The following is a 16,704-nucleotide window of genomic DNA, read 5'->3' on the forward strand; positions in this document are numbered from 1 at the left end:
TATACATCTCGCTTCAACCTTCCGCGTTTCCCACGGAGGAATCAAAGGTGGCCTTTGTAATCACTTTACTCGCGGGAAGAGCGGGCAGCTGGGGAACGACTGTTTGGGAGCAGAGACTTCCGTGTTGTGCGTCCTTTCAAGCTTTCTCTAATGAGCTCAGAAAGATTTTTGATCGCGCTGCTTCTGGCAGAGACGCGGTGCATCTTGCAGAACTGTGACAGGGGGAACGAATGGTAACAGACTATTCAATTGAATTTCGTACGTTGGCTGCAGAGTGTGGCTGGAATGCCGAAGCACAATGGGACATGTTTTATACTGACTTTCTGAGTACATAAAGGACGAGATTTACGCGTTGGAATTACCCGCCGGGGTGGATAAACTGATTGATCTGGCGATTCAAGTGGATACCAGATTACGTCGACGAGGTCGTCGGTCACCGCGAGGCTGCGTTACTTATGCACCAAATCCTACTTTTAATTCTCCTGACGGAACTACAGCATTTCTTCCTGATCCTGAGCCCATGCAACTGGGGGTCATGCAACTGGGGTCTCGTTTATCATCACGGGAGAAACAGAGGAGGCGAGAGAGGGCATTATGTTTATATAGTGGAACCGTCGGTCACATTGCTCTGCAGTGTCCAGTAAAAGCCAGCACCTGTTAGTAGATAAGAGGTTACTGACGGGTGGGATTGCACGTACTGAATCCTCTTTTTCTGCCACTCATCTTCCAGTGAGTTTAAGACTACAGACTCAGAATTTCGACTGTGAGCCTCTAGTAGACTCAGGAGCCGAGGGTAATTTTTTGGATATTGATCTAGTACACAGACTCCAGATACCAGTGGTGGCGCCTCTCCCAGCCCATTTCTGTGGTTGCACTTAATGGTCAACTTTTACCCTCCATCACACACTCTACCGTCACCTTAAGATTGGTCACTTCTGGTAATCATTCAGAGAACATTGACTTTCTATTGATTGACACTCCTTCTGCTCCTGTGGTGCTTCGTCATCCCTGGCTGGTACTCCATAACCCGCATATTAACTGGCGCAGGAATTCTGTTTTTTCCTGGAGTGAATCTTGTCATGCTTCTTGTTTAATGTCTGCGTGTTCTTCTGTGTCTTGTTCTGTGTTTCAGGATGAACACACGGATTTATCTAACGTGCCACGTGAGTATCTTGACCTGAAGGAAGTGTTCAGTAAGTCCCGGGCTGCTTCTCTCCCTCCGCATCGTCCCTATGACTGTGCTATAGATTTATTGCCAGGTATGTCTCCGCTTAAGGGCAAGTTATACTCACTTTCTGCTCCAGAAAGGGAGGCCATGGAAAAATACATTTCTGATTCTCTGACAGCCGGGTTTATCCGCCCTTCCTCTTCTCCAGCGGGGGCAGGGTTCTTTTTTGTGGGGAAGAGGGATGGTTCTCTGCGACCGTGTATTGACTACCGAGGGTTGAACAACATCATGGTAAAGAATACTTATCCTTTGCCATTGATGTCTTCAGCCTTCGAGCGATTGCAGGGAGCATCCGTCGTCACAAAATTGGACTTGCGTAATGCTTATCATTTGGTTTGCATAAGGAAGGGGGATGAATGGAAAACTGCTTTTAACACCCCCAGGGGGCACTTTGAATATTTGGTCATGCCTTTCGGGTTGTCTAACTCCCCTGCAGTTTTCCAGGCACTCGTGAATGACGTGCTGAGAGATATGGTAGATCAGTTCATATATGTCTACCTGGATGACATATTGATATTTTCTTCTTCTCTCCAGGAACACGTTCAGCATGTCAGGCGAGTGCTCCAGAGGCTGTTAGAGAATGGGCTTTTTGTCAAGGCGGAGAAATGTTTGTTCCATGCACAGTCGGTTCCATTTCTGGGTTATATCATCTCCTCCGAGGGGGTGCGCATGGATCCCGACAAGGTTAAGGCTGTGGTGGATTGGCCAACTCCAGATTCCCGTAAGGCCCTACAGAGGTTTCTGGGGTTCGCCAATTTTTACTGCCGTTTCATTCGCAATTTCAGCCAACTAGCCGCTCCTCTGACTGCCTTGACCTCCACCAAAACGACGTTCAGGTGGTCTGGTGCAGCTGAAGCTGCATTTACCAACCTCAAGAGCCGCTTTGTTTCAGCTCCCATTCTTGTAGCCCCTGATCCGTCACGTCAGTTTGTGGTGGAGGTCGATGCATCAGAGGTGGGGGTAGGAGCGGTTCTTTCCCAGCGATCACCCACGGATGATAAGATGCACCCTTGCGCGTGCTTTTCTCATCGTTTATCGTCTGCTGAGTGTAATTATGACATTGGTAACAGAGAGTTACTGGCAGTCAAGCTAGCGTTGGAAGAGTGGCGCCATTTGCTAGAGGGTTCGGGGGTACCTTTTATCGTCTGGACCGATCATAAGAACCTCGAATATATCAGATCTGCTAAACGACTCAACTCCAGGCAGGCTCGGTGGGCCCTTTTTTTCGGTCGTTTTGAGTTTTCACTATCGTATCGTCCGGGTTCTAAGAACATCAAGCCTGATGCTTTATCTCGCATTTTTGACCGTTCCGTGAGCCCGTCCACTCCCGAGTGCATTTTTCCTGAGAGACTCATTGTCTCCACACTCATATGGGAGATCGAGTCGAAGGTCCATTCGGCCTTAGAAGGGGTAACGCCTCCGCCCAAGTGTCCACCGAGTCGTTTATTCGGGCCGGAGGGGTTAGGGTCCGACGTTATTCAGTGTGGTCATTGTTCCAACGCAGCATGTCATCCAGGAGTCAATCGCACCAGTTTTTTAGTTAAGCAACGATTCTGGTGGCCTTCCATGGCTCGTGACATTCGAAGTTTTGTTTTGGCGTGTTCAGTCTGTGCTCGTGGTAAGACTTCTAATCGCCCACCGGATGGGTTACTCCAACCGCTGTCTGTCCCTTCGAGACCCTGGTCCCACATCGCGCTAGATTTTGTCACTGCCCTCCCAGAGCAATACGGTCGTTTTGACCGTAGTGGACCGTTTCTCGAAGGTGGCTCATTTCATCCCCTTGCCCAAATTACCGTCTGCCAAGGAGACAGCGGTGGCTGTCGTAGATCACGTCTTTTGTTTACATGGCCTCCCGATGGACGTGGTCTCTGACAGGGGTCCTCAATTTATTTCCAAATTTTGGAGAGAGTTTTGTCGTTTATTGGGGGCGAGTGTCAGTCTTTCGTCTAATTTTCATCCTCAGAGCAACGGCCAGACCGAGCATGCCAACCAAGACTTAGAGAGAGTGTTGCGATGTTTGGTTTCTCAGAATCCTTCCTCCTGGAGCCAGAAACTCTCATGGGTTGAGTACGCACATAACTCCTTACCAGTGTCATCCACGGGCCTACCTCCATTTAAGTGTAGCGTAGGGTACCAGCCACCTATTTTTCCCAGTCTGGAATCCGAAGTCGCGGTCCCCTCCGCTCACGCGTTTGTCCAGAGGTGCCGTCACACTTGGAGTAGAGCCCGCGAGACTCTCCTCCAAGTGGGAGTGCGCACGGTCGAAGCCTCCCGTCTACGTCGTGGGTCAAAAAGTGTGGCTTTCCTCCAAGAACATTTCACTCCGCTCCGTATGTAACAAGTTAGCTCCCAAATTCATCGGCCCATTTACTGTCACCAAGATTCTTAGTCCGGTGGCAGTCCGCCTCATACTCCCTCCGGCGTACAGGAGAATTCATCCCGTTTTTCATGTCTCCAAATTAAAGCCCGTGTTCCATTCACACATTAATCCGCCAGCCCCGGTTCCCCCTCCGCCGCCACTCGTAGATGGGGAGCCCACTTATTCGGTCAATCGCATTCTGGACTCGAGAAGGAGGGGACGCAGATTTCAGTACCTGGTGGACTGGGAGGGTTACGGTCCGGAGGAGAGAAGTTGGGTTCCTGCTAGGGACATATTGGATCACTCCCTTATCGATGATTACAATCGCCAGGTAGGTTCCCCTGGGAGCACCAGGATGTGCTCTTAGGGGAGGGGGTACTGTCACGGTTCATGGATCCGTGTGTTCATTTTGCGTATCTGTCTGGTGTGGCTGTAGGTGTTGGGTCTGTGTATGTGTGGTGGCGGCTTGTTTGTTGCCTAGTAACCAGCTGATCACTCAATCAGTCATTCAGCTGCAGCTAGTCAGCTGCCTATATCTAGCTGGAGTGAGATATGCTTGGTGTCGGTTCGTCACTCTTGTTTTGTTCTCTTACCCAGTGTCGGTATCTGAGTTCCCAGCGGAGTTTCCTCCATCTCGTCAGTACTTCCTAGCAGCTCAGAGAGCGTCTTGAGTTTTTCTTCAACCAGCCGTCCGGACTGAGTTTACACGCTGTGTTTGATTCCTTTCTCTTCATCTCTCTCCCTTGGATTGTGCATTGAATGTTTGCCAGCCTTAGTCTGTGCTGTTATGAGTATTTTCCTGCTGTCCTGTCTGTCATAATAAACTGCTCACTTGCAATTGGATCTACGACTCTCACTCTGACAAAAGTAAAACAACCAGCTGCAAAGCTTTTTTGAGTTTACTGAACTTCAGGACCTCTGTAGTTGTGCTTACTTGTTTCTTTGAGTTGGACTGGTAGTTGGAAGAATTTACTGAGGAAGGTATAAGTAACTTAATCAAATAAGTTTAGTGAACTTTAAAAAATGATTTGGCACAACTTCGACCACTGAAGTTGAGTAAACTCAAAAATGCTTTGCAGCTGGTTGCTTTATTTTTTTAAGTTTACTCAACTTTTTATTTTTTACAGTTCAGTGGTTGTAAGCATATTGCTATGCTGTTTCTAGAGTGTGCTGGGTGATTGCTATGTGATTAAGTACTGGCCAAAGTCAAATGAGCCTACCCCAAAGTCTCTATATGAGATTCATTAGATCTGGCTCTGACCCCTCATTCATTGCAAGTTTATGGAGTATATTGTACTGTTTTATTTATTTTGAAAAGTTTTAAATATGAGCCATTGTTTTGGACTTCAAAAATTGTAGTTATTGATATGGATAAAATTACAACGTGTACAGTACAATAGAAACAAATTTGTCTGTGTATTTATGTGTGAGTATGAGAAATCAATGTGACATGTACGAACTAGGGGTGGCACGGTACATGAAAAAACATCCGAACCGTTCGGTTCGCTTGTCTCGGTTTGGACCGTGTGTGGGTCGCACGGTTCGACGCATGCGCAGTGTAGCCTCGTGCCCATGCTAATACAATGCTAAATCATAAATCAGATGTATGTAGAATAACATTACGACGTCCAGCAATCGATTTAAATAGTACACTGGGTTTACTTAGACATTAAATGAGATCTACTCCACTATATGTGTTTTTTTCATGTGAATAAATACATAGATCGACTGTTTCACGTATGTACTTTAATGGTCCAGTGGCAGAACTTGGCAGAACCAAGCGTGTCATAGGTTCTGAGTTCTAATCCGCACTCGTATATATATTTTTTATTTTTCATCAAAACCGATTATGTTTATCAGTGGTTGTATATCAAGCAGGGGCAGATTTGTGTGGATTTTGTTTTGTGATTTCACCGGAACGAATAGAGAGTCTCCTCAACGGATTGAAGCGCATGTCCAAGTGAAGACTGTACGGCGTGTGCGCGAGCCACAAAAGAACACTGTATCAGCGCCACTGATCGCAGCGGCAACGAGCACTTTGATCACTTGATTAAAAAAAAAACATTTCAGCGCTAGATTGCTTCTTATTTAACAAACGAACGAAACGAATACTTTGCTAGTTAACTGGAGACTGTTTTATTTATTTGTATTGGTACTTCCGTGCCGCGAGATGTTTCAAAAGTGGTGGGGACAATATCGACCCTGGCAAAAAGTGGTGGGGACATGTCCCACTCGCAAATTACACCTATGATGACGAGACACGAGGAGAAATTGACAAAGAACTGTCCGACACAGCCCACGTAGCTCTCACTACAGATGGATGGACCTCCAGGGCCACTGAAAGTTTCCTCACGGTGACCGCTCACTATATTACTTCGGAATGGGAAATGAGAAGCTGTGTTTTGCAAACACACCCCATTTATGAAATAAATAAATTAATAATTAGATAATTAAGCTATATATCATATGCTGAAGTACATTTTTTGAGTGTTAAAGATTAAAAGAAAAAATAACAAAAAGAAACGTACAGAACCGAAAACCGTGACCCTAAAACCGTGATACGAACCGAACCGTGGGTTTTGTGAACCGTGCCACCCCTAGTACGAACAAGTTTTCTGTTAAACTTTTCAGGTCAGTGATATAGTTAAGCATTGCCTTAAGTTGCCTGGCCTTTAGGCAAGTTTACTCAATGACTGATACAAAAGAAAAATTATTAAAGAGCTGTTTAAATGTGGCAAAAAGGTGTTTGAAACCAACATAGACAACATTGTTAGACAAAAAGCTTTTATGCAGTTGGGCTTGTTCAAGAATGTATCCACCCTTTTCCTCCGTCCCGTGACTCTGCTCAAAATTATGGGAGTAACTTCTTGTGGCAGGTGGAATATATATAGCTGGGCTTAGACCCAGACAAATAGCAGACTACGCCACGATGGGACTTACACGCAAAGACTTAATGGTTTTTCGCTAACAAGGCACTCAGGTTCGTGAAAGGATCAGCCAGAGACAGTGGTCAAATACAAAAATATAATTTTATTATTATTAATTTCTCTTCTTTTACTTTTTATAAAAATGTACAACCAATGGAGCCATACACACCAGAGTCACTCCAAAAATTCAAGATTTCACAACAAACATATAGTACGAATTTCACAGCAAATAGAATGTAATTGACACCAAATCAAATAACAAACACACAATATACTCTAGTCACAATGTACACACACACACACACACACACACACACACACGAAGTGAAGCTAGGGCTGAAACTTACCAGTGGGAGGCTAGTGGCCCGAGCAATGAACATCCATAACACAACACCCCACTCACACGTGATAAATTTCACACACACGCACCACAAGGGAAATGATCACATTTGGTGAACGCACCGCCACTGCACACACCAAGGGACCCACCACCACAAGGGGCACTGCTCCCACTGGCGGTCCTCAGCACCTAGACAAAAGACAAACACGTGAAAAATCAACCAAAACTACACACAACAATTGCAAAACACTGTTAAACCCAAGATGGTACTAGAGTTAAAGATATGGGTAGCAATTAAATCACAAATCAAAATACAAATTAAACAAACAAAATATCATAGCCCATCCAGCACAATGGGGCAAAAATGCCCTCTGGCGTAACGATCTTTGGTCGGGGTAGACAAAGCAAAACAAATAAATAATCAACCCAAATAAATCAGAATAATGCTCTTGTATATCAGCAGCAGACAAAAGCCTCCATACAAGAGTTTAAATAAACAAACAAAACAACACTGAGCCTATAAAATATAGACCAAAATAATTACAGTTAGTGGTGTCAGTCCATCCAACACTCCACACTTAAACCATGAAACTGGCCATATGATGCTGAATGAAACCAATTCACGGTATAACAGGAGGAACGAGATCACCAGGAAGCTGCCGATTAACGTGAACAAACCACGGTTCCACTTATTCTAGGTCCCGGGTGAAAAAGGCAGCCGCAGTTGTTGACATGAGCATATTATATCCGCAAACAAATCGTGACATTAAAAACGTAAGCAAAGCAGCAGGCGTTCGGCGCTGATGTCGCCCACTGGCCGCTACACCCCGGCTATAAAGCCTTCCCTGAAATACAAAAAATGTCTACTTATAAACGCATCTCACCATAACATTTATCTATTAATTATCGTAGTCACATACCTTTGCTAAACAGCATCCAGTCACGGCCCCAGGCTCTGATCACCAATAACCGGGCACAACTTTAGCTGCTAACAGGGCTACTACAGCAACGGGTATTCTAAAATTAAAACATTCCCTATAAGCCCCAGTCATAAAGTTAAAAGAGTGGAAACAAAGAACCAGAGCTTTTCCTACCTGTAACGCTAGGATAGAATAGATGACCAAGACAGACATCAGACGGATAGGCCGGCAGATAGACAGGACAACAGTCGCATGTCAATGACGTAGCTTGTCAAACGAAAGGTCCCGATTTATATAGGGACTCGACCATCGCGGTTGGCTCACTGTTCACTGCCCCGCACCACTCACAGCACTGCAAATGAATTGCCATTTGGCCAGACAGCTGTAGCCTGCTACATTCTGTTAAATTGTAAACAATCAGCAAAAGGTATGTTCTGTGAATGCAATAATATCCATTTTCAAAAGTGGGTACAATGAGATGATATTATTTCAACTCACCCTTCAAACATCGAACATTAAAAGTAAATTTAAAATATTTCACTGTTGTAATATACTGTATCTCTGTATTGTGTAATATGTTACCTTAATCAAAAATGTTCATTAACTGGAACATTAAGTGATAATACTGCGATAATATGTTTTTCTGCTTTAGAGGCATTCCAGTAAACACTTCTCATAAAAATCTATATTATGTTTTGTATTATTATTATTATTATTATATTATCAATTCTATTACATTTTAATGCATCTGTGAAAACAAATCTGGAAGGAGATTTGAGGATTTGTGGAGAAAAACAAAAGATTCTTAGTGCATTTCAGTGAATTATTCATGGATATTTCATAAACCGGGGGAGCAGACCACAAATGCAAAAAAAACCCTCTTTTTTTCCCCCATAAAGAATTGTGTTTTGAACTGTGCTATAAAGGACCTTAATGGTTATGGTGTAATAAGCAATACATTGTTATAAGCAATAAGCCCCAAGAAGCCATGGTTTACAGTGAATGTAGAACAGCTAAGGGTCTTTGTTAAATCAACTAAAACACTCTTAGCTGTTCTAAATTCACTGTAAATCACAGCTTCAATGGGATTATTGCCTTTATAAAACGGTTATTTTGCATACCTGGTAAGGTTTCATAAAATAAACACGCAGACACAAAAATGTAAAGCTATTGATAAACAAAATATTCTTCCGCCAAGCAATGTGGTTCTTCAGAAGTGGAATGGTTGCCAAGCAACTGACAGACGCTGCAGCACAAAACACAAGACTCAGTGGTGCAGTAATACTGATGTAATGAGGCCACAGGTATGTTTGTAGATTAATTTACAATGGCTTCGAACGTGGCTCAACCAATTATAATCAATGATATTGATATTATTTATTGATAATGTTTTGATATCTTCAAAATCCTCAATAATGTCTTTACATCCTTCATTATGTGTGTATTTTGGTATAATTGACTGCAGATGATAAGGTTGTTGGTTATCTCTCTGGGTAGAAATACACCTTTTTGAGTATTTGCACCTCTTCAAATAAGAGCAGTTATTGTTATGAAAGCCTGAAGAAGCAATTGTAAAATGACAGTATGTGAAGCCTTCATGCTGAAATATCCCAAACAGTTGCCTCAATGTTGAAAGCCCAAAATTCTCTGGAATGTTATGTTGTAGCATTTAGATTTGCATTTTTTTATTACTAGCCAAACCCATTATTTATAAGAGGATGTCCATATATTTCTGATCAAGTGTACATTTTCAAGTTTTGCTGCTACAACATTGTACTTTTCCCACCCACAGAAAGGAATAAAGGCGAACCCCACTCACTTACATTTCCAATGAAAGTGTGCGTTAATGGTTTTCATTCTTTGTAATTTCACCATTATAACACAAGTAGATATATTCAAGCTGTATTTATATACAGTACCTGGTAGACAGACAGAAAGTCCACTGGAGAGTTCCTAGTCACTGCAGTACCCAGTCAGATCAAGAATGTCTGTTTTAACCTGTTTGAAGATTCTGTTGTGTTTTGAAATGTTCACAAAAATACACAAGATAATAAACGGATTAGAGATTATTCCATCCAAATCATAACTAATTTAGGCAAATTAATTCATTCCCCTGATCATGTTCACAGTGTGTATATCAACTGGTTGTATAAGCTGAAGTTTGTTCAAAAATGTACATAAAATCCTGAAGCATTCTTTTGCCTTATAAAACAATGAATGAATAAAAACAATGTATAAGTAAACGAAACACCAACATGAGTATCTTCCTGTATGTCTAAAGAAACGTAAGTGTTTTCCAAGCACATGTTTTTGCTAGAGTGGTACAGTATATGAGCTAAAAACACTTTACCCCCCTTTACCATTTACCCTGGCCTCAAGTAACATCAGGTAATTTTTACCAGCATGCAAGTCCATCATCATGCAAGTCCATCATCATGCAAGTCCAACATCATGCAAGTCCAATGTCCCCTTAAGTCCTACTGATTACATTTCTTTCACATTGTTGATTTAGCTATTTAAAGATCCCCTGAATATTTACATGACCCTTGATATTGTAATTACAAACAATAACTTAGAATTGATATTAAAATACTTATTTTGTTTGAGTCGCATTAAGGTCATTGCACACTGAGTCCGAAATTCTCGTCCAAAATTTTTGCACGTAAAAAATAAATACGACCTCATGTTGCGTCAATCACATTTATACACTGCCTCCGAAACGTTCGTCCGTCATAAAATATTTCGGATCGGATTCAGTTTCCTGCATTTTTCGCATCCGTAGCAAGTATTTTGAGGTGTTTTGACAATTCAGAGCCACCAAATGTCATATACGAAAAAACGCATACGAAAATTTTGGACTCAGTGTGTAAGGACCTCCGAAATTTTCGTATGCATTTTTTCGGTCCACCTTAGCCTTGCAGTTCAGTGCAAACTCACTAAGGGTCTGTGTGCAGAGTAATTTACACCATGCCTATTCCTTGTCACATTCAGCATTTGTGCATGAAGGTACACTGTAAAAAAAAAATCCCGTAAAAAAATGGTAAAAGTCTGGCAGCAGAGTTTCCAGATGGATTCCAAAGTGACTTACCAATTAAGAGAACAATAGCAGCAACAAGTGCAGTGACAAGTCCTAGTTAGTCTAGCACAGTACACATAGCACGTTTTTTTTGTTTTGTTTTTTTATTAAAACAAAGATTTAGTATTTTTGGGTCAAGTGTTTACGAAAAAGATGGATCTTTAGCAGTTTCTTGAAAATGAAGGAAACAGTCAAGGTAAAGGTCAGTGAAAGTGATTTTGTGTCTCTTTGGGATGATGGCACCACAATGCACCGTCCACTTGCAGAACACAAGCTTCTGGAGGACACATAGATCTGAAGTAGTGAGTTTAGGTATAGGGCTACCTTTAAAGACCACTCTTGCTGCAGCATCTGGATCAGTTGCAGAGGTTTGACTGATGCTGTAAGGCCTGCCAAGAGAGCATTACAATAGTCCAGTCTCAGAACAAGAGCTTAGACAAGGAGTTGTGTTGCTCCGATCAGGATCTTTCTGTTGTTGTATAAGGCAAATCAGCAGGATCACACAGCAAGGATGGTTTGGCAAAAACCATAAGCAGTTCTGTCTTGGCAAGGTTGAGATGAAGGTCATCCAGCAAGAATTTTTCATCAGGTAGGCTGAGATGCGAGCAGCTACCGTCAGATCATCTGTCTGGAATGAAAGGTAGAGATATTAGTTGGGTCATCTATAGAAGTTCTGTGACTGTGGAGAGCGAAGGTTTGTTTCTCACTGGATTTGTCATCTTTAAAGGTTAAAGAAAAAATTAGCCGAGGCGCTCCTCACAAAAATGTGGGAAAATTTTGTGAGCCCCCTATATCCAAAATGGCTGCCTTCTGCCAAACTGGAAATTAACTTTTTAATGGTTTTGCCCACAGTGCTGCATAATACATGGTTTCTGAGACCATTTGGGCCAATAAATTCATAAATGATGTAGATTTATTGATTTAGCCTTCAAATTCAAAATGGCCGCCAATTTTTGGTTCTTTAAATGTCAATTTTACAAAATCGTCATAGAGCCTTAATATTAGGCTCAACTGAAAGCTCTACTCATACTGAATTCAGTTATGGACAGTAAAATTACAACATAAACATAGGTCATCAGATGTCTGGGGTGGAACCAATGAAAGCAGTGAGACAGATGAGATTATTTAGCTTGGAGTTATTTTTATTAACATTTTATTAACAAAAAGACTCTTCATCTGAATCTGTTGAATCTCCATACTGACTCCTCTCATCATCACTGCTACCCTCATTTGAGCAGTCATAAGGTGTGAGCTGCTGGGGAAAGGGGGGCAGGGTGTGATGCACTGGTCGACACTTTCCGTTCACTAGTTCCCAGCCGTGACCAATGGGAGAAGGATGCTCTTGCAGGTTGTAATGGAGCTGGCAATATGTAAGGTAGGTGTCCTTTCAATATGAAGATTCAAAGAGTCATCATCAGGTGGGAGATGGATTTTACACTTATTCTTCAGTTTGTGCCATTTGGAAAATCTGGCCTGCCCGCAGCTCACATCTGCTCTCTCAGCATTAATGATGGAGAGCATGGCATGGCAGTTGATTAACGCATGCTTGCATTTAATCAGCAGATCACCTCTGACTTGCTGCGAGACGTAAGCTGCTTGGACATACACATCTGTGTCCTCGCAGTCTAGAACAACAGTTCCAGTGTACTTACTGGCTCTCACCTTTGCATAGGCAGAGAGCAGCATTGCATCTGCTTCTGGATGTCTGAAGACATAGTCCCCATTAGCCACGCCAGTGATCAGGTTGGTTGACGTTTCTGATCTTTTACAAATTTCTGTTGTCTGACCTTGTTTCCAGAATTAACCATGAGTTGGTTGAACTCAGTGGCACCTGGGAACCTGTCTTCGGGCTTGGGCAAAATATTTGGTCCTTTTGGATGTTTTGCTGCCCGACGATTGTGCTCATCATCCTTGATGCTGAAAGATGACATCCTTGATGTCATACATGTAATTGACAAGGATGATGAGGTATGCGTTGGTGTGGCGTGAGAAGATCATAGCACAGATTTTATCCAAGTAGTCACCCCAGTGTTACTCTGAACTGTCCCGCTTCCGAGACTCACAGTCTTCAGGTGTGGGGGTGGCAAGCTGCCAGATTAGCCCCATGTCCGCAAGGCTAACGTGGTCTCTTAGTTTTTCACTTACTGGGTCTAGCTTGAAGAGCTCCAACAACCATTTTGGATATAGGGTCCTCACAAAATTTCCCCACATTTTTGCGAGGGGCACCCTGGCAATTTTTTTTTTAAAACTTTAATTATAGATGACAAATCCAGTGAGAAACAAACCTTCGCTCTCCATGGTCATGGAACTGCTATAGAAGAAACAACTATATGTATCATTAGGATAGTAGTGATAGGAAAAGCAATGTTTCTAAATGACAGAGCCTAGTTAAAAAAAAACAAAAAAAACAATAGATGGGTGGAATCTAACACAATCGTGTTCTTACTGTAGCAAAACCAAAGTTTGTGCAGCCACAGTGGCCTCACAAGGATGAAATGAATATTCACATGGGAAAATATACAGTATAAAACGGATTAACTTTATTGCCACTTTTAGTGCAATCATATGTAATCAGAAGACTCAGCTATTTCGATTTTTTTAAGTTACTTCTTCCAATACCTTGTTTGCCATGGTCATCTGCTTTCCACATGACCTGAAATCACAAAAAAGTATGTTTTTTTAAAACTAAGTATAAGACTACATTTACATGTCAGAATATGTTCCACTGGGACAATGCAAAACCTCAACTGACTATGATCTGGAAGCTGAGCAGGAAAGGCTTACAGTTATGTTTTTTACTGCCATGTGATTTTAGCTATACATTTATAGAAAGTAAATGTATATGATTTACTGTGACTTAGCTGCATCAGTTACACCTAGGTCATCAGTGTCCATTTATCTGGATCAATGCAATTTTCATAACCAATGATCAAAAGTATCCCATGAAAAAGGCTGCCTATGATGACCCCCAGGCGATCCAAAAATGTAGATAAGTTAATTTCTTCATCAGAACACAAACATTCTATCAATTTTTCATTTTATAAGCCTAATATATGCAATTATATGCATTCTATAGCTATGTGTTGGCAAGCAGATGCGGCCAGAATATGCAATTCATCATGTTGTGTTCATATTCTAGTCTCATGTGCTTTCCTGTATCATTATCAACAAATACAGTAGTTTACTGAAATCCGATTTCTTAAAGCTACAATATGTAATTTTTTTCACTGCTAGGGGTCGCTAACCTCTTACAATTACAAAGGCATTGGTTGATGATGCATAAGCAGAATTATGGAACTTGCCGTCATGCCGATGGATCTAATAATGTTTATGGATGAGTGAATACATTGATGTTTTTTAACATGACTGTGGAATGAAGCAGGTCGCGACTCCTAATGAGAGACACACGCGAGTCCCGCGGATATAAAGGAAAAGTAGTAGTGGGCAGATCGAGACTTCGTGGAACACTGAAACAGTTGAAGCAAATGTGCCGTATTGTGTTGAGGCTTCGAAACAATCTGACACCCGTCTCCACAGTGACCCCTAGTGGTCAGAACAATGCAACAGAAACCCGTGCCAAACATGCATAAAAACACCTTTTCCAAATCGATTGCAAATTTTTTATTGAAAGTAAAATCGTTCAAATGCAATTATCTAATCATCTAATAAGATTATAAAGTGTATATATTTTATTTTATCAATTGTCAGGGTTTAACAATCAAAGTTGTTTTTTCTATGAATGGCTCAGCTAAACAGGCCAATAAGACTATTAACTACCATCTACCACCTCATTTTAATTATACTAATGTCTAATTAAAACGTCTACAAATGTATAAAACTGATCATAGATCAGGTAAAACCCACAGACACTTGTTCATTGGTTCTCAGTGGCTCCTCATGATTTATGGGTTGACAGAGATCTTCAAGTGTTTCAAAACATTTATGACGTAATGAAGCCTTGTGTACTGAATTCACGTGACTCTGGCAGTTTGATACACACTCCGAACCATTGATTAGGAACAAAAGATTCAAAAAGGCTTCGAAGCTTCATGAAGCAGTGTTTTGAAATTGCCATCACTAGGAATAAGGACATTTCATTCTACCGGACTACCTGCAAGTACTGAATTACTACTCACACAGGTCAGTTTATTTGACGAATTAAACTTGTGAGGTAATACAGCGCTGTTTCACTTGGTCTACTACACTATAATACTACACTGCATTTGAGTGTGTTGAAAGTTATAATGTTATTCTATGTGATAGTTTGTTGCCTGTATGAGACTAGCAGTAAGCTAGATCAATATTAGAATAACATACTGATCATATTCTAACATTTCATCATTTTGAGCTATATAACATTGATTCGTTTTATGTACATTTGCTCACTTGTCTAATAAAGTACATGCAAGAGCGGCGTCTCTGTCAAGTCGAAGTTAGTCGCGGACGTGGAGCTCTCTGCATCCCGAAAACGCCATGCCGATATTGATCCTCGATTTATTTTTCCTTTTGTCCCAAAGTATGCTTGCCATGATCCATAATATTGGAACGAAACAACAACAGCATGAGCGTGCTGCTAGACATTATGTAGTTGTCTGTCGCCATGGTTACTATGGCAGTACAAGCGGAAACCAGGGATAACGCGGATATTACGTCATTGACAGGCGACAATGACCAGGGATGAGCCATTATTTAAAACTGGAATTTCTCTGAAATTAAAAATCTTTGGGAACGTTTGGGATATTGTAAGTACACAAATGCAGAAAATCACACTGTGCAAGTGATTTTTGGATATTTTATTACAAAAATCTTACATATTGTACCTTTAACATTCTTGATAGAGTTAGCCATGTTAACCCTTACGAAAATTAACCATGGTTTAAAGGGACACTTCACCCATTTGCATTAAGCTTTGTATCGTTAGAAACCCAGTCATATATTTGAATGATCGTGCATTATTCCCTCATTTTCCCTGAGACGGGAGAAATAAGGATTTCAGTGTTGCAGTTCCTGCTTATAATGATGTAAAAATCTGCATTTTGTGTCATTCTAAGCAGGAAATCCCATATCTTTGTAGAGGGGTTGAGACTACAAACACTCGTTCCTCATTTTTCCTAGGTGTGGGACCCACTCACACTACAGACCTATTACAGATCAGTGGGTGGGACTTCACTTTCTGAAACTAAAAGCAATATCCTCCATCTTGTTTGGAAGCTAAGCTAACAGGCGCTGTGGAGCCATATGTGAAGTTACGACAATGGCGGAAGGTACTCAATATGATATGGAAGAAGAGGATTTCGAAAGTTCGTGGCTACTTTTACAAGCCACAATATAGCGAAGAGCAGCTGAGGCTGATGGAGGAACAGGAGGACCTGCCTGTCGCGGATGAGGAGCCCGGACTGGCTCAAACTGGGGCGGACTGGTGGTGCCTGTGCCCTCACTGTGCGCCTACGGACACAGAGATAGAGATATCAATTTAGAGATAGTTTATTAACACTAAATAATAAATATATTTTGCTAAAAAAAATTGTTGTTGAATATTTGTTGTTGTTGTTGTTGAATATTTGTTGTTGTTGGTGAACATAAATGTGCTAAAGAATTTCAAACCTACAAGTGTATTTTTATTATATCAGTTTTGTTTTTATTTATTTTCATTTTAAGTTTAGTAAATTTAACTACTTCTTTAAAAAGCATTATTTTGTTTTTAGATTGTAATGTTGCAATGTTAGAATGTAATGTGATTTGACCCCTTTTTTGGATAGACTGCAAGGTTACTTTCACTATGTTTGTTTTCATAGCCTTCAATTTGAACATTGTTTGTAGGACAATATTGATCAGGATATGAAATAAAAAAATT

The 16,704-nt window shown here is 41.3% G+C and overlaps 1 protein-coding gene and 1 long non-coding RNA gene across 4 annotated transcripts in view; one reads left to right on the forward strand and one right to left on the reverse strand.

Moving 5' to 3' along the window:
* Positions 1 to 16,704, forward strand: part of LOC311081947 (myosin heavy chain, fast skeletal muscle-like) — a 67,839-nt gene that overhangs the window by 17,989 nt on the left and 33,146 nt on the right. The window lies entirely within an intron of this gene.
* LOC311081948 lies at positions 4,187 to 11,497 on the reverse strand. Its single transcript, XR_014606055.1, has 3 exons — positions 7,949 to 11,497; positions 7,775 to 7,871; positions 4,187 to 7,699 (listed from the first exon to the last, which is right to left on the reverse strand). It is a non-coding gene; the product is annotated as an uncharacterized lncRNA (long non-coding RNA).

Source organism: Abramis brama, assembly GCF_963993115.1.
Source record: "Abramis brama genome assembly, chromosome: 4".
Taxonomy (NCBI): Eukaryota; Metazoa; Chordata; class Actinopteri; order Cypriniformes; family Leuciscidae; genus Abramis; species Abramis brama.